This window comes from Sylvia atricapilla, chromosome 4 (assembly GCF_009819655.1).
Source record: "Sylvia atricapilla isolate bSylAtr1 chromosome 4, bSylAtr1.pri, whole genome shotgun sequence".
In the NCBI taxonomy this organism is placed as follows: Eukaryota; Metazoa; Chordata; class Aves; order Passeriformes; family Sylviidae; genus Sylvia; species Sylvia atricapilla.
In genome coordinates, this window is record NC_089143.1 from 54,072,018 (window position 1) to 54,096,306 (window position 24,289).

General features: G+C 38.3%; 1 protein-coding gene across 1 annotated transcript in view; it reads right to left on the reverse strand.

Moving 5' to 3' along the window:
- The window catches only part of CCSER1 (coiled-coil serine rich protein 1), a 621,205-nt gene that overhangs the window by 571,671 nt on the left and 25,245 nt on the right, over nt 1–24,289 (reverse strand).

Below are 24,289 nucleotides of genomic sequence, written 5' to 3' on the forward strand. Positions count from 1 at the left end.
AGACTTGAAAGATGTCACCCCATTGCCAGACATGTGGTAATAAATTATTTTAGATTTTTCTTTTTGAAAAACAAAAACAACAACAACAAAAAAAAAAAAAAAAACCACCAAAGCATGTCCCTCTAGAATTGAAAATTACAGAAAATCAGAAAAAGACATTATGGTAAGTAGAGATAGGATCCCTTGAGGAAGTTAATCACTGATCCTGATCCAACAAGGCACTACACCAATGATGAACTTGAAGTACACCAAGTGATCCTATGCAGCTCTCCCAAGCTACTAAAAAAACTGCTTTACTGTCAGCCATAGAGGAAGCTTGACCATCCACAATTATGCTTGGAGATGTGTGCCAATTCTGCAGGTCAGTGATGGAGATCCAAAAGCAGTACACTGTAATTGTTACCATTTTAATGTATTAGTGAGTCAGAAAGCTCCAAACACTTGTACCACACACTAGAGAAGTTCTACCCAAAGTCAGTCAACTAATTACTTTATATAAACCCCCAATCACATGTATAATGCTTAAAAAAACCCAAAAAAACCCCAAACCTATCTCTGACCGTAACTCCGAACTTCTCATTTGCAAAACATCCAAAACTGAAATGCCCCAGACACCATTAAGACTATTTTTGCAGAGATAAAATCACACATTCATTACAACTGACTAAGTTATTTTTGTCCCTCCTTGCTGCAATATCTTTTTTCAAATTTCAAATACCACAATTCTTTATTATACCACCTTGAATGAGATTTTGGAAAGCATCTGCAGTTTGTTACTTTCAAGGCAATATAAATACATTAACACATTTTGAAAGTACCATTCTACAGTAACTGTAGTATTTGCTCACCATCAATCTTTCATGGAAAAGTTCGTCTGAAACATAACGGAATGATACCAAATTTCAGGTTGTTTTCCACCATGTAATGCAAATATTAATGAAGTTGGGCAGAGGAGTTCTACCATAGCTGACATGACAGAGTATTTAATGACATTAGCTTCCACAAGCTTCCTTTGTGCAGAACAGTGGGCTCCATAAGGGAACAAATCGAGGAAGTAATCCAATTTAGATGCTCTGAATTGCTTTACAGAGCAGCCTCTCAGTGCCCACTGATCACACACAAAGAACAGACTTCTAATATAAAAATCTCAGTCATGCGGCTGAAGTTAGAAGATGTGGATGCTGCTTCCCCTCAAAAATGCACATCTTGAAAATCAAGACACATTCTGAAATACAACTACTTACTGTTTGGTTTGCCAAGCTGAAGACACATTCCCAAAACATCAATCCCTATGTCACACCTCACTTTCCCTGAAGAAGAAACCAACTGGTGTTGCACCCCCACTGACCTCAGCACTGACTAGTGGGACCCCTGGCAACTACACGTACACAATTCTGCTCTGTAACACCGTAATAACTCACAGGACTACTTCACTCAGTGCCTTGTAAGCCAAGACAGCAGCCATCATATAAAACCCTGCCGCCTTCTCCAAGCAGGCAACCCAGGATAAGTTCTACACTATCTACACTCGTCTCTCACTAGTCACATCAGCAGAAATGCCATTCTGACCTGTTCCTCACCTCACACCAACCCAAACATGCAGCAGAGACAACCAGGAGCCCCTTCTTCTCCACAAATTTGTCTGAAGTCACTTGATTTCAGTTAAATAAAGCTCAACCACCAGCAATCTCACTGCCATTGTGGTCCTGGCTCTGATAACACTGTATTAAGGCACCATAGCCCCAGAGAGGTGCAAGCTCAGAGCCTGTATTTACTGACAACGGAGATTAGGAAGGGTTATGGAGAAGACATCGCTTCCAGGAGGCTGTTCAACTAATGTCCAATTATTCATTATCTACGATGCAGTGCTATGCAGAGATTACCATAGAAATCTTGCATACATGACCCACCATATTTTGAGGGTAGCAGAAAACACTCCAGAGTTTTCCTGACGCATATTGGAGGATTAAACCCAGAAAATTAATCTGTTTGGCCATATTAAGCTTAGTTGGTATTAAGCTAACTATCTGTCCTTAATCAACAGGAAAAATTAAAACACATCCAAAAGGAAAAAAAAAAATCAATTTACAAAAACGTAATGAAATACAGGCCATTGCATAAACATTTGGAATTGCTGCCCACACAAAGCATACTTTCACTAAGGTTTTTAAAATGAAAAATTGCTACTGCCAATATATCTAAATTAACAGTTTTAGAAATATAAGGAAATTTAATTCCTTGGTAGAGAGCTGTAAGGTTTCCATTCCAGGGCCATTTCTGTGTAAACAGCACACACAATGAACCTCATGCCAATTTTCAAGCAACAATTTCACTTGATATTTTTTGAGTTTATTTTAAAGAAAAACATAACAGCAGATACTTTAGGAGGATAAGGAAAGGAAGAGTTGGTGTCTTATTTTTATTTCACCTGAAGTACAAGCTAACCAAGATTTTTCAAAATTGGATGTTGACTCTGAGCCAGAAACTGATGGAGTTTTTACCAGCTGTAGCCATTTCTAGAAGCCAGTTTGTTTCTCCTCAAGCGGGAATTCCTGTACGCTAAATTCACATATCATACAAACCACTATAAGGCAGGCAGTCTTTCCTCCTGACAATGAACTTAAACAGCATTACAGGTTTTACTGTTCAAACACTAGGCTGCTTCCAAGTGAGGCAACCATGCCTGCACTTGAACTTGTAGTCAGGTTAGAAGAGATGAGGACCTTCTAGCCCATGTGCCATCAATATAATTTCCAAGGGAAAACTTACAGAGGAAGGTTAGTAACCATCTTCAGCAAATTCTAAATAAACTGCTGATAGGCTTCTTCTGCACAAGCTTTAACTTACTGGACTGACTCTTCTTTATGGAAGAAGATCTAGCACAAACAAAGAGAATGTCATCATCTATTGCAATAATTAACAGAAGATCTACTTAGTAGTCTACCAACATTAATACCATAGCTGCTAAAGCAAAAGATACATGCTTATAAGTTACACCTTCATAAATACAGTTGTCATTTGCCCTTCCCAAGGCTATGCCATACTTTTGTTAGAGTAACTTCACTGTAACTTCCTGGATAAGTCAGTTTCTCTCTTTCTGAGGAGGCACAAAGAGCATGAAATAATTTTCAGTTTTTAAAGCAGTTTTTTTTAACCATTATTTCTAACTAGTTCTCACTAATTTGAGAGAATAAAAGTGCAAATATTTATAGGATCAGAAGACTGGTGTGTAGCAATGCAGTCACACTCAAAACCAAGCTCTCCTTCTGTCTCCTATGCCTCTAATCTAAGCAATCAGATTCCAAAGGTCTCTGCAATTTCAAAGACTTAGGTAGAAATCCTCGCTGAAATGCTGATTTCTGTGCATTGTTCCTGATATTTCATATTGGCACCAGACAAACTAATTGAGAGAGATCAATCAGAGCTATATTAGAAATCATCTACTCTGTCCCATAACAGACCAATAGACCAATTTCAGAACTTGAGAATTACAGTATGAGAACAGCCAGCATGAGAACAGAGTTAGATACTCAGATGAGGGGACTGTTTTTCACTCTGCAGCTTAAGGTTGAGAAGTGGGGAGGGAATCCCTGTTATTGGCAAGTTTAACACAGTCTGTACATCCCCGGCCCTCTTTTTTTTTTTTTTTTTTTTTTTTTTTTTTTTTTTTTTTTTTTTTTGTGACTACAAGATCGAAAAAAGCTGCACAGGGGGAAACCCTAAGGCCCTCTGCAATCCTCTTGCTAGTCTTCTATAAAATGAAGCAAAAAAACTATGCATTTTTTTCCCTTATCCATTAAATGTGCACAGCATTAAACTTATCTTATTCACACACCAAGTCTCTTTGAAGCATTTGTTGATCAGGACAGAGAGTAATGTTTGGTGGGCCTGTAGCCCCAATGCACCAAATGATTAAGACAGAAGTGCTACAGAGCAATAGCCCACACATGTCAAGGTATTGTCTTCAATAAAGCATCTCAGCCTAGGCTAGTTCCAGTTTTCCAGTTAAATATCCAATGAAGGATAAAGTTCAATTCTAAATGGCTTAAAACAGAAGATAGCTGGGGTTTTTTGATTGTTTTCATTTGGTTTAGAAAAAAAGCCCATATTTCAGTTTACTGCAAGTTCAATAGAAAATAAAGAATGATTCAACACTTCCAATATTCCGTCATCACCCCACTAATTACGGAAATGTGGAAGAAGAAAGGAAATGTACAGAAGGAAACAGACTTCCAGCAAAATATGAGTAGCCATGTAACAAAGAGAGGAACAGACTATGAGATTAAATATTTTGAGTGACAAGGCAACTATATTCTAGGCCAACAGCTCCCCCGCTAAGCATTAAAAACCTAACTATAACAACATCTTCCGCATAGCAAGACTGGATATAAGAGTATAACACATTTCCACACATACTCAGCTGCTGGATCAGCGTGTTTTAGCATCAACTAATCTCCAAAGAACATGGTACCTTCTGCTCAGTATTCTTCCCTTAAGTCCAGATCACCAGAGAACATGCTTAAAAATTGCAGCCAGTCCTGAATAAGCAGATACTAAGCAGTTGAACTGTTCTTTCTCCCAGGATGACTGTCAGGTGCATGTACCCCTCCCTTCTCTCACAATTTATTATGCAAATTTTATTTTAAAAGTAGGATAAATCAACAAACAAGAAACATTTTACTTACTTTTAAGTTCAATTTTTATTTTATGTTTCCTTGTGTGTGCTTTTCCAGCAGTAAACAAACAGATTAAAGCCATTCAGCTCTGATTAGCTTCTGTAATAGTCTCAGTTCTGCACATCTTTTCCAAAAAGCTTACCAGATTCCCTCTATCAGGGTATCCATCTGTACTGACATGGAGATTAAGAGTTCTTAATCCACTTGTAAATTTTCTAACTCCTATGAAGCTGCTCCTATTCCTTTCCCCTAAAAAATGTTTTGGGCAATAGTCAGGCAGAGCACTTGACCTCTCTATGGTGCTGTGCCAACCCTCCTGTAACACCTCGGTATTTCAAGCATCTTATTGGAATAGACAGAATTATGCAATATCCATTGTATAAAGTGAAATCACTGAACTTCTAAGTCTAGTATTTCTATTTTTACAAAGGTGATTTGACTTTAAGAGAGCAACTCTCGTGCTGCTCTAAAGTGAGCAGAGATATGAAGAGACCCGACAGGTCCCACCGCAATCAGCTTATAGAGAAAAGCATGACAACCTTTATCTTTGCATGCCTAACTGCTAATGCTGTTATGGGTTATTAAATTATCCAACTCCAATATTTAACTCACTGACCTCAAGCAAGCAGTGTGCAATGACATTTCCTGCTAGAAAACATCCCATGATTTAAATTGCAAAAATTGCTTGGGTATGCAGTGTTTATGCTCAATGCTTCCAACAAGCAATGTCCCAATACAGATTCAAAACACCTACCTCACCATTGAGCTCTTAGTAATATCCAGATGGCTAGAAAAAAAAGCTGTTGTTATCACTCCTTTTTTTCCCTATATTCATTCATTTTTTAGTATTTAACCATGAATATCACAACATTCTTGATAAAACCCAATCTCTCAGTTCAGTGGTTTCTAGTCTTTCTTCTAATGAACTAATTTGATAGTCATCTATTCGGACATAAACATAGAATAACCCTACTGTCCTTGGCAGAGTTACTGCAGGCTCATAATAGCCTAAATTTGAGACAAAAAATTACCCATTATCAGTCTTCCCTCTACCTGAAGTGTTCCAAGCAGCCCCTGACTGACCACTGATCAACCACATTGTACCTACTTTGATACCGGAAATCATAACATGATTTGCATATGCAATAGCCCAAGCATGTTTTTTGAGATAGAGAGTATCAGCTATCTACTATCCTGGGATGTATATTTTTAGGCTGCAGAGATGTTCTAACTTCTGTTAAGCTTCTAGGGCTACTATCCACTACACTATTCCAATAATTCTCTAAAAAATTGTACAAACAAATCATATCTGATATTCAGATAATTAAAAAGCTTAGGATTGCAAATAAGAGATTTCAGCATAATGTCACTTATTTAATTCCTCCTAGCTAATATGGAAATTCAACCTTCCTAATAAGCAGCAATTAGAGCCTCACATTTAAAAAAAAAAAAAAATCAGAACTCCTTCTCTGATCACAGGATTTACCATTCTTGCAAAAACTTCTGCCAAAAAAAAAAGAAAATCCTATGTTCCAAAAGAAAGTTTTTCAGTATAAGTAGACAGGGAACAAAGCAGAGTTATTTCTCTGAATTAAGAGAAGACTAAAAGCATAGACCTATGTGTAACACTACGTTGCTATATCCATATAAGCTACGCATGAACTTATCTCATCTGAGCAGTAAAGTTCTGAAGTTGATCTTTGGACTGCTAAGACGTTCAGATAATGTGTTAACCAAGTGGGCCCAGACACAGTGCAACAAGATACCAGAACAAGAGTAGAATTGCTGCCTCCTGAGGTGACAAACTGGGTGTTTAGTTACACCTACTGAGACCAGTCATTTAAAAAAAAAAATAGCTGCTGCCACTTTTTTCTGACCAAAAAAACCCTAAATAGTAGTATGTACTATTGTAGACAAAGCTATGCACACAAAAGTGGAGAGAACTTGAAAAGAACTGGAGAGCATCATTAAGCAAAGAGGAGTATTAAAACTAACATGTAAAAAGCAAAGTGAGCTTTTACCTCCAACTAATTTGTGTAAATATATATATATGAATTTTCCAGCTGGTTATGGCCTTTACTACAAGGTAGCTCTAACAAATATTCATCTATCCTTAAATGCCCCTTGAAGTAAAAGTACAAACAGACAAACACTGAAGATAATCTGTGTTAATTATGTTGTTAGAGTCTAGCTGTCTTTTTCAGTTAAAAAAAAAAATCCCACTGTCATTTAAAGGTAATAATTTTGCTGCACATAATGATCAAAATCTGTAATTTCACTGGATTTTAGCACATTTTTAGGTACTTCACAACAAAGAGATTTATGTCCACAGCTCTCATTGCTTGAGGGTACAAAGAATTGCAGATACCTTGCCCATTACCAGCTGTAAAGACCAGAATTCAGAATTAATCAAATATTGTGTCCAATTCTATGAAGAAGAAAAAACTGACTACAGGAGTCTTTAATGTCAATATCCTCTCCAAATACGTTGTTAAACCTCAACTTTCAGGGCCTTTAGCAAGTCATTTATGTCCCACCCTTGCAGGAAGGGACAGATGCTCCTGGAGCAGGGTCATCAGAGAGTGACAAAGATGATTAGGGGACTGGAACACCTCTCTTACAAGGAGAGGCTGAGGGACCTGGGCCTGTTCAGCCTTGAGAAGAGACAACTGAAATGTCAATGCCTGTCAGTATCTGAAGAGAGAACATCAAGATGGATCCTGGTAACAAAACTGGGATTTAAACAGATTTGTGCTGACTCCTCTGCTGCCAAAACAGAACACCAAGTCCACTGTAGTACATGGGTGTGGTCTGAGACAATAGTTTCGGCTGTTGCTACTCAGTTAACCTACTTGGCCATTGATAATCAATCTATTAGGGTAACTAAATAGCAATTAATTTTTACACAAGTTCTCAGGTGTATGCACTCACTATCTTACTGTGAATCCAATTCAACATGCATGGATATTAGCTTTTCCTTTTCTCTGACTTTAGCGTGGGATGTGAAATATATCGCATCTCTTAACTCCTGTAATCTTACTCTCCTTCATAATTCAAAGACCATCTTATTCATTCACTTACAGAGAAGCTATTTGCCAGAAGTCCAATATGCTATTTCCAATTCTGTCTTGCTGAACTTTAATATTTTTACACATCTCCAAAATAAGGAAATGTCAACTTCATTAGACTCCACGAGACCAGTATTCGGAAAGCACCACGCAAATGCTCATCACCGCTAGTTTGAGGCACACTGTGTAAATATAGCAGTACTAATTGTTTTCCAGTGAAAATCTAAAACTATATATGAGGCAAGACTTCATGGTGTATTCTAAGAGGAGAGATTGATTAAGAAACATACAGGGTGGACTCCTCCAGGTAAGAACTATCAAGAGGGAAGGACAATGAAAGGTGGCTGGCACCTCCAACAATCATCTTTACAACAGGAAATAATGAGGTGTAGCAAAACACACTGCTCTGCTGGCCTGGCTGTCCCTAGCTGCTCCCACCCACACGTCTGCACAGTGAAGCTTCTCCAACCCAGGAAAAAAATTAATTAATATTTGTAAAGTGCTTCTGGAAAAGTCAAGCACTAAGCACTAAAAACTTATTGCTATGGTAAGGAGATGGAAAAGGTTTTAAGCAGCTGAAAAATATACACTCCTTCTTTTAATAAAGCATTATTTATCCTTATAGCAGAACAGGTATTTTTTTCTTAAGTTTTAAGCCACCTTTAACTAAACCACAGTTCACAGAGAAAAGTAAATTTAATAAAAACCCAATATATTTCTAAGATTACTACTGCATAAATCCTGACAAAAACATTTGTTCAAACTGAACATACAATTTTCACCAGGCAGTAATAAAAACCTTTATCACAGAAATCGTGCATGCAAAAGCTTATGTAAATATGTACATTTTGCACAGCATATATGCACAAACAATGCGTGAGTTATGTTTGTTAAGAATTTTTTCCTGATAAAAAGAGAGGGGAAGCAACACTCATTGCCAGCTATCCATCTGATACTGCCTTTTATCTGGTGCCCAGCTGAACTGGTTAACTCCAAAGACCGACAGCTGTCCGGCTGTGATGAGGCAAAAAGAGTATCATCCAAGGTCAGAAGTTCGACTGTCATCCCTTAAAGAGAATACTGAGCTCCTAGCACACAACCTGTACATGTGCACCCAAAACACCTCTCTTAACTTGAGGCCAAATTTCTCCATTTCCTCCTCACAGGCCCTATAACACTGTCCCTCTCTAGCCACATCACTCATTGTCCACACTTTTCCATAAGGACACATTTCCATTGCTCTCACAGGCACCACCAATGTCCTGAGAATTCCTCCTTTGCTGTAACATGAGCTATGGTATTGAAGAGGATGATTCAAACCAGACCTGGATTTTATCCACCACAACTGACTGAGCAGAAACAAGGACAGTCCTTGGAGCAGGGGAACCCCACCAAAATCCCTCAGTCACCAAAACAATTACAAGCAACCACTCAACCAGAAACTACTGCTCCCACTATAGTCTCTCACTATGACAAGGCATAACAGCAGTTTTAGCTGATGCACAAAGGCGAGCCTTTAAACACACCCTTTACCTACAATATCCTAAACATCTCAGGCTCAGCTTCGACACAGATGCTGTATTTTGTGGTCTCATCTTTGTCATATTTCATAAACGCAGATTAAGTATTAAATAATATTTTAAAAAAGACATAAATGGATGGGGCTTTACAGTTCAAGTCATAAAAACATTTAATTTCTCTCTATGTCATTAGCTGTAGATGTCTGCTGAGTCTTTAATTCTATTTTAAAGAACAAGACAGACATGGAAACCACATGAGAGAAATGGCTTCAATCCAAAATGAATTCATTTATAATCCTAAACTACATAACTCAGTAGTAGTTTAATGATAGCTTGTCTAATTATACCTTACAGCACTTACTCTGCAATAGTGTAACATAATATCAGCTCTCATATACATACATATATATATATACACACACACAATATTCACCCACACAAACACACAATACCTATATAAAGAAAGCATTATGCCTTTGCTTATACACAAGAACATCCGAAGTCCATAATCTGCCAACAATAATGCCATATGCCCTCCATACACCTCACCCCATGAAATGCTTCCATGACAAGCTTCTGAAATATCCAGCTGCAGCAGAGTTGAGGACAGTATACGGGTCAAGTACCTACAGACACTCTCAGTTTGTGTCAATATGTTTGACTATAACTCTCAGCATAAAGATTTCTTTCCAAGTATGAAGAAATAAAGAAAGAAAAAATATCATATGCTAAGTTCCTAAAAATACAGAGAATCGTGGTGGAAATAAATGAGAGAGACCTAGTTACACTATGGTGTGTATGGGACAGCTCAGACAAAAGACTGGTAATGCACACTTTCATTTTCAGTAGGTTCAAATTTACAGGTACTGTATTTAGATATCCACTAGAGTCCAAGAAAATATCAATATGTTCATAACAGTTTCAAGATATGTACTGACTGCATTAAATTTCTTATAAAACTCCAGGTCAGCACTGAACCTCCTACAGAAACACAGAGTCGATACACTAAGATACAGCAAAGTTTAAATATTTCCCTCTTTAATCTCCAGATGATAATGGACTTCTTAAACAGATGCCACCCATCCTTCATATCAGTTAGCTGAAAGAACCAATTTGAAGCACATTTTCATAATGAAAATGTGAATTCAATGTGAAGCTTTGTCTAACAACAGGCTTGTACAGCAAAGCCTAAGCAGAGTTAAGCCATGGCCTCCAAGGGCTCCTCCCAGCACAAAATGCTAATGTGGGATAGGGACTAACTGCATGCATTTAGAGATGTAAAAGGCAAAAATTCAGCAGGTAACATGGAAAGAAGCTGCAGTCCTGAATAGGGGAGAAGAAACCCAAGTTTCTGGTTAGAAAAATCCATAATCAGTCAGTGTCTGAATCAGAAAGATGCCTGATCTTTTTCATTCAGTATTCTCAGCAAAGCAAGGCTTCTATGCATACTCACACACAACAGCACTGCAAGCTTTTAGAAAACCCACTCACGCCAGCAGGAGAAGCCACCGTGAGCACACTGGCCAGCCATGTGGACCATCCAGAGGACAGCCTGCAGGCTGCACCAGGCACAGGAGACACTTCCATCTGGCCTGTCACCTTGCAGGAGACGCAGAACAGCTGCTCAGTGATCGCACACAGAGCAGCTGAACACCTCCTCTCGAGCACAGCCTGGCACACGACACAGGTGCCAATTCTGCAGTGGTCTGGGGGATGACATCTGCTAGAAGGATGGAGGAAAGCACTTTTCAGGTCCTGGACACCTCTTCACCCCAAAAACATGAGCCATCCTATCCCTTAGGCCACATCAAAGTAAGTTCCTCCAAACAGATTTTAAGCCAAATTTAACTCACTCTGTTAGGTTTATAGAAAACAGTCTTCTATGAGAAAATGAGCTGTATCCATATTTATTTTTATAAGTCCCATGGAAACCAATTAAATTAATTAACCTCTCTCCATCAGCTTTTCTATTAAGTCTTTCCTCATGTGTAAGAACATGAGTATGGAAGGGGCTAGATCATTTCCCTACCCTAAGCTGTAAAAAAAAAAAAAAAAAATTAGCAGACTAATCAGCATGTATAGTGAAAACTGCTTCCATTTTCTAAATACTTTAAACAGAAAATACCTGTGCTCTCCTAAAATAATTACTTTTTTTAATCTATACATTGCAAAATCTAAAAAAAAAATTACCACGTGATAGTGTGCATCCCAGGAAGCATTCCATCATTCTCAGATTTTAGTGATGGAGCAACCAAAATGAGCACTGCTTCCGACACCTCCTATACAACAGTCTGCAGAAATTATTCCTTCATATACAGATTCCAAGTTTTTCAGAAGCACTTTTTGTACTTCAAACTACTAAGCACTATTCTATTTCAAGAGTCTTCCTCTCACCTGCATTTGCACTCAAATATTCACATGCATCAAGTTCTTGGTTTTTTCTCCTGTGAAAACAAACAAGTAGACCCTTTTTAACCCCTCAGGGTAAAACATTTTCTGATTTTTTCGATAAGCTTCTCTCATTTCCTTTAAACCCTCCATGAAAAGACATCCTATTTTCCAGTCTAAGACAACGAACTGACTTGTTCCAGCAAGCCTCACCAACAAAACATACAGCACAAAAAAGCTGCTCCTTTATTTCTGCTCCGCAGTTCCCCTACACACTGTAGCCTCACCCCCTGTATGACAAGGGGATTGGTGACCCACAACTTCAGTAAGTCACTGCTTTTCTAATGCAGTTCAAGAGTGACGTAAATCTTTGCTTCTTATTTGTTCAATGTTTCATTTAGCTTATTAAAATGAACCCTGTACAAGTCAGTTCATCTTATTATGCAGCACAGATCACTCTGAAATTGAATTCCTCTTATTATGTATACATCAACAACCTTTTAGTTCATGCAGAATCTCAAAGTTTAAGAAATAATTTTTTAAAACAAGTTATGCTAGTCATGACCACGGTGCTTTTCATACCTCCATCTACTAAAGAGTCAAACTGTGACACACATGCTATATAAACAAGTAGGGGAAATCAGATGTAAAATACCAATACCTCTGGAGAGAGGATTTTTTTCTTTCTGTGAATAGAGCTGAGAGGCTAAAATATCATTAGCTATGAGAAATCTAATGTTAATCTGAAGTCATGTTAGAGAATCTGAAATTAATTCAGCTGCCAAGAAATTGCTGCCATCATTAGATACGTAGAAAACAAGATCTCTCTCCCTTGTTTAGCCACCTGGGACAGTGGATTATCAAAGTTCAAAAAACAAAAACAAAATCAGCAGCATTCCCTGAGCTCACAGAGTAAGATTGTCAGCTCATGCAATTTGCATTACCTTGGGTACTGCAGACATCACCAGCTCCTCACAGAGACTTTCAGCTCTTAATTTCTACAATTTTTACCGCTTTTGAGTAACATTGTGAAGGCAGAACTTGGATCTGGTGCGGCCATTCCTATGATGCAGCCAGATCATGCACCCATCACACGCACACACAAAATCTTATCCTCAGGAAGAACATAAGACACCAATGCCTCCAAAATATTCTTCCTACCATTTTCATGCCAGAATTTCTGCATACTTGACAACACTCATTGGACTTCACTTGAGCTTGTCCTGCATTCCCTTTAGAACACACAGGCTATTAACCATCAACACACATTTTGGCACAAAGTGTCAAGTTTCAACACCCACAAAATGAAGACCATGTTAAATTCATTTTTTCTATACTGGGTACAGCTACTTTTATTTACCACAGCCATTGAAAAACAATAACAAAAATAATATATTTTAAGCGTAAAAAATACAAATTTTCACACCACGACTGATCTAGAGAATGTACACATTGTGGAGGCAAAAACTACTTAAGCAAAAAATCTTTAAAACTCAACTGTTATTTTCTCTAAGAGCACTCTTTCCTCCCATCAAAGTTGTGTGAATAACTCCAAAAAACACCTTTTTTCTGAAAGCCACCAACTTTATTATAATGGATTTCCATCATAAAATGAAAAACTTATAGGTCTCCATGCCTAACTGTGCCCAAGCAGTGACATCAACAATTTCATATCTTGAACTAATACTTCATTTCATTATAACCTAAGGGGTAGAAATAACAGCATACCTGAAACCTCGATCACAAACCAAAAAGATTAGAAAGAAAAATCCAACAATGCAGGAACTGCAGAAATGATGCTTTAAATACAGTTTAAATATTTAAAATATTTTGCTGAATTATTCATTGAATGTTTAAAAATACAGGGATTAGCTCTCAAATTTGCCATCTGTATTTATCTTCCTCATCCCCATCACTTGCCTGGTCCGCACCTTCTAAGAAAGAGTCCTGAAACCACATCAGCAGCCTGAATTACTTTTGGATTTAGAGAGAGCTTAACCCAGCTTTTCAGTAATGATAGTATTTTCTCAAAAGCCATGGTGGTTGTTACTAGCTTTAATAACATAGAGTTTATTACACTCAGTACACGGACAAAGTGTCATTTAGGATGAATCAAGTACTTCAGCATGAACGACATTGTTGCAGATCGTGCATCCTCCTCAGCTCTCCCAAAAACATTGGTCTGTTCCTCCGCACAATCACAAGTAATCATATTCTTTTCAACTACACTAACTCATGCACACCGTGAAAGCAGGCTAGGAGCTGCAGGAAAGCTATTGTCCTGCTAGAATTACATGCTATCCCCCCCTTTTTCTGTGGTTTCAGATCCAGGTAGATCTGCCAGCAGGACACAACCAGTGAAGTGCCAGACGAGGACAAAAGGAGGACCCTGATCCAGAGTGCACCCAAAGGCTACAGTCATTTACATGGCCAGGACCTGGAGATGCACTCAGCCAACAAATGTATGCAGTGTAAAACCATCCCACCAGCACTAAAACCCCAAGCATGAAGGAAAGCACACCGTTCCTCTCTTCCTTGTGATAACTCCACTGCAAGCTGCTGTGAAGAGGTACACGGGAAAAAGAGGGTCCCGAATTCAAAGCTGCTAGGTTAAACAACTGAAGCATAGGATATGAGGATCTGCATTGTTCTGGTAAAACAGAAGACCCACATGCTGCTCCATCTGAACAGAGTCCAAAAGAGAAACAAGATAAAAACAGCCCAAGAGGCAGCCTAGCCTCTCACAATACATCCCTAAGGTGAATGAAGGGTAAGCACCAGGACAGATGGCAGAAACTTTTAAAGCCTAACTCAGTGGCCTTTTTTTCTTTTGTAATCAGATGTAGCTGTAGAGATTAGCACAACACAGTACACAGTTTGAGGATTACACTGAAATTCATCTCTGCATGTATCTGCTCCTAGAGAAATAAACAAATACAAAATATATTGTTTTATCTCCAGCCAGGTTACAATTTCAGTTTCCATCAAACCTGACCTCTTCAGTAAATGCCACTCCGATGGCAATCCCTCAGGGCATTACAGGGACCAAGTGAGGCACGGAGACACTCGTCTGTAGTGTTGAGAAATACACCTGGTGCAGGTAGCTCGGCTTGCAAACTGCAGATTGAAATGCAGATTGAGCTCTGCGTGGAAACATGGACAATAGGCCTTGAAATGCCAACCCTTGGAATAACAAAGAGCATGAGGATGGGTGACACCAGCCAGCTGGATGGAGACAGAGGGTGGCAGGAGCCGAAGATACAGGAAGAAAAAATACCTCCTGAAATAATTTCACCTGCATATATCCCAATGACTAGTGTCTTTCACTTAATACCACGAACGTATGCAGAATATTACTTTGTTCGCTTATATAGACTTCACTAGGAGCATACTTCGAGAAAGGATTGTAGGGCAGGGAATAAAGAAAATGACATTTTGTTCATAATAGCTTTTGACTTGGGAATCCAGAAGACATCCACACAGCACATTCTGGTTAATTTACTTTGATATGTGAAGATTAACTGTAGGGAAATAAAAATAATACATTCAAGGATTCTTTCTACCACCCATGTAATTGTTTCTATTGTCACAGATTCATTAAACCCCTCTGGTAAACCCATAAGTATTACAAGCTGCTGTATTCAAGATAATAAAGTAGCCCATGAAATAACTTTTCCTAATAACCATCATACATAATAGATAAAATACAAAAGATGTTTTTAACACACACATCTGGTAACCAGAGCTCAAGTGAAGTACAACCAGCAGTGGCTGAAGCACAACTAACAGGAGCGAAGGGCAAAACTATCACGGTGCCAAAGGAAAAATCCCAGCTTAAAAAAGGATGGCTTACCCTTGAGCCATTTTGCTGTGCCCGGCATAGCAGTTTGTCCCAGCTGAAATTGTCATTCCCATACACAGGTGCATTTTTTGCAGACAAGCTCAGCAAATGTTTTTTACTGGAACACAGCAACACCTGCCTGACAGAGCAAAACAAGCTCATTTTATATCCAAACATGACTTGAATAATCACAGTACTGCCCTGCCCAACTGTTTTCCAAAATAAACAAACACATGAGGAGTCTTTTGATGTTGTTACTGTGCCAAACACACAAGATCATTGTTTTTCACAGTCACTCTCTTCAACATTTTTTCTGCATGTTCCTCACCATAATTTGTGCTCAGGTACAGTTGAGAAAAGTAGTATGCTTTCCAAATCTTAGCATAAAGACTAAAGTACTGAAACATAACGTTCCATTAAGTTTCTCTTGACACAAAGACTCCTTTGCTTTATTTCTAAGCTCATTTTCTACTAGAGCAACAAACCACTTAAAACACTTCAGTAAGAATGCACTCTATTTGAATACAAATATTTGGATTTTGCATTCACAACTAATTGCTAAGTGTTTTGCTATTGCCCAGAAAATAGATGCCTCTGAAGTTTTCTCCTACTCGCCTATTTTTAATGCACCTTCTCAAACCAGAGGTACCAGAAAGGAGCTGAATGGCAACAGAGCATAAATTCCTGGTTTCCCATCTTCAGCTGAGTATCTGTAACTGAGTGTAATAAGGGAGGGAGAGATCCAAGTCCAGACAGCCCAATACACACTTCACTAAGCAGGCACAGTTTCTGTCCTTTCAGACAGAATAGGTTAGTTCAAAGCAAAACAAATTCAACTGCACCTTCTGCACAGCGAGGTTTGTTTGGGCTTTCCATTCTTTTCTGACACCACAGAACAAAATGAAGCCTGGCCTTCTTTGCTTCTGCTGACAGATGTGTTGAGTGTCAATGTGAACAGACCAATTAAAAAAACACAATAGCTGCTATCTTTCCAGTCAAAAGCTGAGTTAAATAAAAGGTTCATGGCTGCAATATGCTAGCTTGAGGACTTCAGGTAAGAAAGTAATTAAAAAAAAAAAAAAAAAAAGAGAGAAGCAAGTCTTCAGGTCTGTTGTAAATGGATACAACATAAGGGCTTAAACAAATCAATTCTCATCAAGCAGGCGCCAGTCCAACACCCTGAATAAGTGCTCCACCCCAGGCTTTCAAAACAGGTGATATAAAATAACCCAGGGGAAGGGACGAAGACCATTTAAAAAAAAAGCCTCAAACAAACAGCTTAAGAAAAGCACCCAGTTTGTTTTGTTTTTTGGTTTTTTTGGGTTTTTTTTCCCCTCATATGCCATGATGAATACCAGATCTAACAGACTTAGTTACCTACAGATTTGCATATTGTGGTTGGTTCATTTCCATGTCTAGGAAGCTCCAAGCAGCCAGGACACAAGCAAGACTCCTCTCCTAGGTGGACTCTTTGATACTGATCGTGAAATGCAGCCTTTCTCTCAGCTAGAGAATTTACATGAGTGCCTCTCCTCCAATTTCTCAAAACTTAGAAGAACTTGTCTTTTTAAGACTTCCACTCTTTTGTCCAATAACACTGCGATTTACTGAAAGCAACCAAGAAGTTCAAAAACATCTGGTGCAGCTTGTGCAGTAGGATCCTTGGACAGTAGGATAAGCAAGTATTGTTTCCATAGAAAATCAGAAGAAGTTGTTGTCTCTGTAATGTGTTTTCATTTTTTGTCCAAGCAGCATAACTTACCAAAGGCTGACAAGCTTCATTTTCAACTACTAGCACAGAAAACCAGCTTAAAGAGGAACAGAGGAGAACCAACAACATCCCAAGGACGGGGTGCTAGAGGCACTGCAGATCAAAAGTTATTGCATTTTCTGCCTGCCCCATCCTTCTTCCACTACCATCAGCAGCCACTGCTCAGCCTCATAAACACAAAAAAGGAGCTACAAGCAATATGTGTTGAGCTCCACTGAAGGAAGCAGTGCTGTAACAGCAGCTGAGGAAGCAGACCCACAAGTGTACATTTGACAACAGCTTTAAATTCCTTTCTTATTTATTACAAAACAAAGAACTTCTGTAGATTTCATATAGTTACTGGTTTTATTATCTAAATGAAAAAGAAACAGTGGTTTCTAAAAACCTACTAATAAAAAAACTAGGCAACAAAAGGAGTTTAAATTCCCTTTTTTTTTTTTTCAGCTGAAGGGGGGGCATCTTCACTGTCCTCCCAAGCCTTCCAAAAATCCTTCACTTGAAACAGTTGTTTAATTTCTCATAGTTCCTCACCTATAGCTCACATGCCTCTCTCAAGCTGTTCTATGTCATGTCAAGTCTTGTTTTGTTTTAACTATACAAACCCTTTATGACAAGGATTCAGTCTATATTTAGAAAATGCTGCAGAAGATATATTGCAGTGTAAGTGTTTTACAGTTTCCCTGGTGTTCAACTTCAGCATTTTGGAAGTCACATGCATTGTCCTATGCAAACTATAAGAATCATCACAGTGATTAAGGAATTGATTCTTTTATATATACATTTTCCCCACTTTAACTATTTTCAAAGCATACAGAATCACAATGAAACATTGACAATGCAACATGTCAGTAAAATTCAAATGGAAGTGTGAGAAAATAGACAAAAATCTAAAATTTTCACACTCTTTTCCAACAGTAACTTCTTGCTCACCTTCTTCAATGAACGGTATAATCCTAAGGCACTCTCAAATCAAGGCTACAAATCATGTGTGTATTGCAATAAACGGCTTTGAGAAGCATCTTGCTCACAACAAAACAAACTCTTGAAACCAGGGTAAGTAGCTTTTTTTTTTGCTTTTGTCATTTTCTGCCTACCCCCAGTTACTGGATATCTCAGAGTGGATTTATGTTTCAGTTTTACTGTTGCTAAACCCAAAAATGAAAGAAATCCTTTATTTTCTGAACCACTCACTATTCCATAGTAAAAACACTGCAGCTTCCAACTGAAATCACCACTGCTGACCTTCTTTCATTGAAAACATCTGTATTGATATATATATGTATTTATATATACTCACGCACACGTACAGGTGCATGCAGTACTTACCCCAGAAAATTTATCCCCACAGAGTCTCAGGAATATTAATTATGTATCCCTGTAAGCAACTCGCAGGATGGGTTAGCTAAAAACTTCATTCAAGTCACATTAACATCCCAGTCTTCTCTACCTGCTAACACCCTGAAACTATCATACGTAAAAATGATGTGAGTCTCTTGACAAAGAGGATTCAGATGCATAAGCTATTAGGTTTTCAGCTAAGCCATGTAAGGTGGTTACGTGCACGTTCTTAGCTCAATACTAAATAAAAAGAGTTAACTAGCAAAACCAATAAAAATAGACACAAGTGTTGCAGAGCTGCAAGTCTGACATCTTAAAACAACATTGTAGCTTCTGGTTCTGATTTCTGCCTGTCAGAAGTTTAATCTGAAACAAAACCTATCATTAAGGGACAACTGTACATTACTCCCTTATTAAGGGCATGAACAAGTACCAGAGACTGGTGCCAAATTTGCTGAGATGCTGCCACAGACACCAAAACCATAACTGACCGAGATCAGGATGTTGGGATGAGGATTTAAAGACAATAGAGATTACCTTCCGGCTCATGTGACTAATCCCTAAATTCCTTCTAACGTGTTTGTAGTGGCTGAGTACAACAAAGGCAGAGAGCTGGGAGAACAGAACTGCTGATTTTCCCTTCGTTCCCCACCACCTGTCCTCTGTGTCTTTTTCTTCCCCATGTCAACAAATGCCCCAGAGTTTGCTAGGTATAAAATAAATATTAACAGATAAAAAGAAGCCATTTGTAGGGTCAGCACTTATCACCTGACAAACTAATTTCTTCATATTTATTTCCTCCTCATCTACTCCATACTCATGGTTTTTCCTAACATTCCAGCCAATATTATTTTGAAACAGTTTTCCCAAATCTTGTATTCTTCCTTCTACTTCCCCATCATTCATATATTTCTGAAAATTTTATATCTAGCTGTCATTTTAACTACCCTGGTCTTTTGAATTTCTGCTCCAGCTGAACTTGATAAAAACTCTAAAGGCCTTGTGTTGTCCCCTTGCATAATCACCATTAGTATAGTACAGGCACCTGATGGTACAAAGCAGTTCATTTTCAGACACTGAACATATTCACATCAATTGTATTTGTAGCCTTAAACATCCAAAAATTCCTATTCTTTTGGAGTTACTTATCTTAAGAAACATGCTTATACCTAATTTCTAAAAGTACTAAGAATTTAATAATGTAACAAAAACCATCAAAACAATACAAGTGCGGTAACTTTTGAAAATCAGTCCTTGAAAAAAACAGACGCTGTACAAAGCAAACAGACAAGACACTGAAGTATTATTTAAGGGTATAATCAAGGCCTCATTAAAACCAGTAGCAGTTTTGCTGCTGGGCCATAGGGCCAACATTTCTCTCTGAGCTCACAGCCACTACACTGAAAAAAACTGTTCAAAACTAACAAATCAGGATGTTCGAGTGTCCTACTCACGGTATAATCTCTCTACTAGATAGCTATAAAACACTACATATTGACATAATTCAAAATTTAAATTCATATAAAATAAATCCATTTTATTTTGCCATTCACAGAGAGCACAGCCTGCTATCACCTTCCTTGTACCACATCTACTTTTACAAAGGGAAACAGCAAAACCAGAAGAGAATAGGAGATACCTACTGGTTCTCCCAGCCCAGGATACCTAACAGAAAAAATCAACAGAAGAAATCCACTGGGATGCCTTCAAAGGCTGCCTCTGGAAGACATGCAGGTGGGCCTTCACATGCTGTGGGTTGTTTTCCAAACAGCCAAGTAGCCACGCAACAAATAATGTGTCTGGAACATAAACCCTATGAGGAGAGGCTGAGGGTTCTATAGGCTGGAGAAAGCAAGTCCCAAGGGAGCCTTATCACTCTCCACAAGTACCTGAAATGAGGCTGTGGGTCAGCCTCTTCTCCCACGCAACTGGCAGCAGGACAAAGGGGGACAGCCCAAAGTTGCACCAAGGGAAGTTCAGACTGGATATTAGGAAAAACTTCTTCACTGGAAGAGTGGTTAAGCATTGGAACAGTCTGCCCAGGAAAGTGGTGGAATCACAGTCCCTGGAGTACCACAAAAATGAGACATGGCACTCTATGATATGGTTTAGTGAGCATATTGGTATTTGATGAAAGGTTGGACTTGATCTTGGAGCTCATTTCCTTAATGATCCTATGATTCTATTATACCACAAGGTTTGTGCATTCCAAATGTAAATTGAAACTAATGTATGCTACATGATATCAACTTGGACATGCCATTTCCTGCAGATGCTGGGTGGCCCAACTTAAAACATACTTGGTTTGAGTATCAAGAAATATTAAAAGCTTAACATGTCACAATTTATACCTTATACTCATAGTTGAAGGCATGATCTGCACTCAAGGTATTTGAGAGGTCTCAATGAATCTGAAAGAATGTGCATCATCTTGCAGCATCCCTTCGTTTGAAATAAACATGGAGAAAGCCACATAATTTTTCCTATCACAGTTTTCTCCCACTCACCTCCCTTCAGCAAAATCAACAGAAAAAAATGAATATATTATTGCAGAATTTGCTTTCCAAGGCAATTTATTAATATTTCTGAATACTCCAAATGAAATTAGCTTCTTAGCATTTTCATCCTTCCAATATATACACTACATTTTTATTTAAAGCTTCAGTGTTAACAACAAAATAAATATTCTTGCACAGAATAAAGTACTAAGTGTTGTGACAACTAATAAAAAAATCAAAGGCAATCTATTCTTGGCAAGGCTGTTACTCTATTTCCATTGCCTCTGTGCCACAACACATTCAGTTGGTCATCAAGAATCTAGGCACCATATTTTAAAGTCATAAAACCTGACAAAACAGTTACCAAGGCTCCTATTCAAATCAGCAGCAATTCTGCCACTGGTCATAACTTCTGCAAGAATACATGGTAAAAGTTCGGTTTTCTCTCTCCTTGCCAGCCATTTAGTAAAAAAAAATGAAGACAAAACACTTAAAATTAATAAATAAATGAGGTAGGATAGTTCTAAAGTATAGCCCCACAAATTGGTACTGCACTAAATTAACACTAGAAGATACTGTAGCATTTGGAATTAGTACCTAGCCTACAGGACAAAGCACAAACTGCTGGTGTATTTGGATATGGGCACAGCAGGCAGAGACTGCCACTGGCACCTGAGCACAGCATACCTCTCTCTCTCTGACCACATTTTCAATGTACAGGGTGAGTCCATATTTCTCTCAGTGTGAGATTTGGCTGGCACAGCACACAGTAGCAGTTTAACATCACTGGGAGGTGACAGCTGAACAGATGTCATTGCTTCTTAGGTAAATGACAAGGTTTGGACTATACCACAAGCAACACACAGATGAGAAACCTGTTGAATACTACTGTACTCTCACCCAAATCTAAATCCCACTGTACTATACAAAATCAGTACATCACCTAGAGCTGTTATTTCCTCTTTAAAATGTTTAAAGAGATCACAAAGATGGCACATCAAACTAGGATCACTGTTTTCTGCAAACTGAAAAACAAAAACAATCGTGAAATAAGCAAAAAAAGTCAGAGCTGGGTATGCACTAGAACCAAACAATATACTTTCAGAAGCAATGATTTGCACTAGCAAAATTTATCAAGGAGTGTTTTTAAAAGCTTCCTACCAGTCTGTCACAACTGGTTCCTCGTACTGGAAAACAGCTGTGATCTTCAGAAGCATTACTGACTGAGCTGGATCTCAAATTCCTGATATGCTAGAGCATTATGAAAAATTAAATGGTATTTTCTTAAATAATGTAAAAGCATCATTACATTCTACGAGTGCAGAACTGCTTTCTCTCAAACTTAACAACACAGTAAAATCCAGGGAAAGCTTTTTTGCCTAGACTGAAAAAAATCATCTGACAGTAATTAGTCTTTATTGAGAAAATGCTGCATAATTTTACACACAATCCTGTAACTGGATCTGTAAGAAGTTTCCACATCTATGCCAAGTTATCAAACAAACTCTATAAACACAGTTAATCCATTAAGATAAGACTGTGGGACTTGGCATGCATATTCCAGTTCAACTGTCTTGATCACAAATCAGCTGTCTGACGTCCACGTATCACTGCTTCAATGTCCCATGTATGAGGAAAGAACTACATACCCATACCTCAACACTCACGTGGGCCCTCACAGCAATAATCAGGGCAAAAACATAGCACCATGGGGAGCCAACATACAGTGTTTGGATACAAAACCATCACTCAGATCTGGTAATCCCTCTGAACAGTGTGTTTTTAATTTTCAAGTTTTAGTTTTTGTGCAGAATTACAGAACACACACAACCAGACAACGGTGCGCATTTAATAAATATGCTTCCTCCACATCTAGGACTTTATACTTATTGCCTGCCTGTAGCTTCTTTTCCCTTACTATAACCCAACTATCCTGTATAGGACAGTCACATTTCATGTAAAGGCAGCAGACTTCATAGAAAGCATTAATTACTACTAGCATTATCACTATTATTATCATTTCACTGCCATACAACAGACAAATGATACTAGAGCCTTCAGTCATGGAGTGAGTTGGCATTATCTAAGCAGCATACCCCATGATGTAGTGCACTGAGAACATGTCAAGAAGCAGTAAGTCAAAGTAACCACATATTAACAAGCAAACAGCTATAGAGGTTTAATACTGATGCCTGTAAAATATACAGCTGCATCTTTCACACTCCTAAAGTTACAGGCCCTTGCTAAAGCACAGGAATATATATGAAATCTTACCAGTACAAATGACAATATACATTTTAGGTACTAGCAAGTTCTGTTATTTTACATGCCATCTCACACAGACAGTACACTCAATAGCTAAAGTCCAGTACAAAAGCATATTTACTTTATCAAGGTAACCCAGTTTAGTGTCACTGCAGAAAACTGCCAAATAAAAGCAATATTGAAGGAAAAACCTGAGGAAATTGCAGTCATTTTTCAGGAAACAAACCCAGCCCCTACTTGCCATTATTTATGTGTGTAGGTGTATGAGGTGTATTTATGTGTATTTGCTTTTGTTTGACTCCCTCCCACCTGCTGATGAGCCCCTCCAATTGCAGCAAAACTATTCTCAAGGGGAAGACCCGAGGCACTACATCTTACAACAAAGAGTAACTTCTGCAAAACAAGATATAGTTCAGCCCCTCACCACAACAAGCTACTAGCTATTTACTTTGACTAAGGGTTCATAAGGTTTCTTTTCCATTGATATATTTACTGACACATGAATGTTATGTTATTTCATGCCGTGCTTTACTAGTATCATTCAATTTCAGACAAACCACAGTGCAACATTCATTTCTTCCTTTGCCCCAAGGGAAGGTTAATATGCAGCCTCCTTTTATTAGGAGGCCTCCAAAACTACAGTGAAAACAATCCCATTAAACACTACGCAAGTGTCAGAGTTCTAGAATATGCAGGTAGATTTATGATGAAAATTATCACTGAGTTTAATTTCACAAAATGTTTTTCTCAGTAACTTACTTGTATCTGTATAATTCCCAACATCATATCAAACATACAGTTGCCATTTTTCTTTCTAGTACTCTAGATGGGCTAATCCAACAAAGCCATAGTCTCTTCCATGAACTACATGCAAGAGTGGGAATTTTTCCCAATGGAGCAACTTCTCTACAGCTTTCTTTCAGT